The sequence below is a fragment of the Carlito syrichta genome, unplaced genomic scaffold, assembly GCF_000164805.1.
Source record: "Carlito syrichta isolate Samal-C Ts95f unplaced genomic scaffold, Tarsius_syrichta-2.0.1 Scaffold316442, whole genome shotgun sequence".
NCBI classification, from domain to species: Eukaryota; Metazoa; Chordata; class Mammalia; order Primates; family Tarsiidae; genus Carlito; species Carlito syrichta.
Genome location: NW_007260538.1, coordinates 1151421 through 1152763, shown reverse-complemented (window position 1 = coordinate 1152763; position 1343 = coordinate 1151421). Strand labels below are relative to the sequence as shown.

Here is a 1343-nt window from a genome sequence, read left to right as displayed (position 1 = left end):
ATCCACTCACCTCAGCCTCCCAAGGCATGGGATTATAGGCTGAGCCACCGAGTCCAGCTTGTTTCTTCAGTATTAATCACATTTATCCTTATAGCACACAGGTTCTATGAAGATATACCAACAACATTTTATACAACTTGAATATCCCATGCAACACACCTAGACAATACTGATTTGCAGACTCAATAAAATCTTGTTGTCTGATCATCAGATGGGGGGACATTTGCACGAAAAGGAAGAGCTATGATGCTATTGTTTGATTTCCCTTTTTCTTGTCCTTGATGACAGCAAGTTTGTTTTTCATAGGTGGGATTATGCCTTAGAGTGGAGAGCTACTCTGGAAGGAGTGTTTTTTTGTTGTTGTTTTTTTTTTTTGAGTTGAAGTCTCACTCTGTCGCCCAGACTGGAGTGCAGTGGCCTCTCCCGGCCACCGCAACCTCGACCTGCTGGGCTCCGGTGATCCTTCCGCCTCAGCCTTCCAAGTAGCTGGAACTACAGGTGTGCGTTACCACACCCGGCTAATTTTTTTTTGATTTATTGTAGCGATGAGGTCTCACCAAGTTGCCCCAGGTGGGTCTTGAACCCACGGGCTCAGGCAACCCACTCACCTCAGCCTCCCAAGGCACAAGACTACAGGCTGAGCCACGGAGCCCGGCTGGGAGGAGTGTTTTAAGGACAAATGCAACTGTGCTCTCATCTAGCATCTGAGATAAGTATCAGACTCATCAAATCACCCTTCAGCTGTTAAGATGTTGACGACAGTGAGGTCTTTATGGAAGCATAATAGGGAGAGGCCCGCTTTCCTTCTAATGGGACTGCCAGGACTAATAGGTTAGTCTATTGCTGAAGCACCGTGTTTTCAGAACAGCAAATAACCTTTCTGCCTTTGCCTTTTTCATTTCTGAAATGTGTTTTGCAGTCTGTAAAAATTATGTTTCTTTTTACTTGTTATTTGCTGTCTCCACTCTGGACGAGACCTCAGAAGGAAACCCAAAGTTGGACATATCCTCCTTGTCTTCATGGCAGAAGCTGCTGAGGAACAGAAGGCCACCAGCATCCCTTGCAACTTGCTCTCCAGGAGATTGAAGACCCCGGGATATCCTCTCCAATGTGCATATGCCCAGGGCTTTCAAAACACCCTGCCAAAGTTACATGCAAACAGTCACTGTTGGGAGACTCCCTGTGGTCCAACACAACTGCAGACCACTTCTCTTAGAATGGACTTCTAGCCGGGCTCAGTGGCTCAGCCTGTAATCCCACACCTTGGGAGGCTGAGGTGAGTTGATTGCCTGAGCCTGAGGGTTCGAGACCCACCTGGGCAACTTGGTGAGACCTCATCTCTA

General features: G+C 47.4%; 1 protein-coding gene across 1 annotated transcript in view; it reads left to right on the top strand.

Moving 5' to 3' along the window:
* Positions 1 to 1343, top strand: part of TMEM132D (transmembrane protein 132D) — a 636541-nt gene that overhangs the window by 38577 nt on the left and 596621 nt on the right. The gene's annotated exons all lie outside the window — the stretch shown is intronic.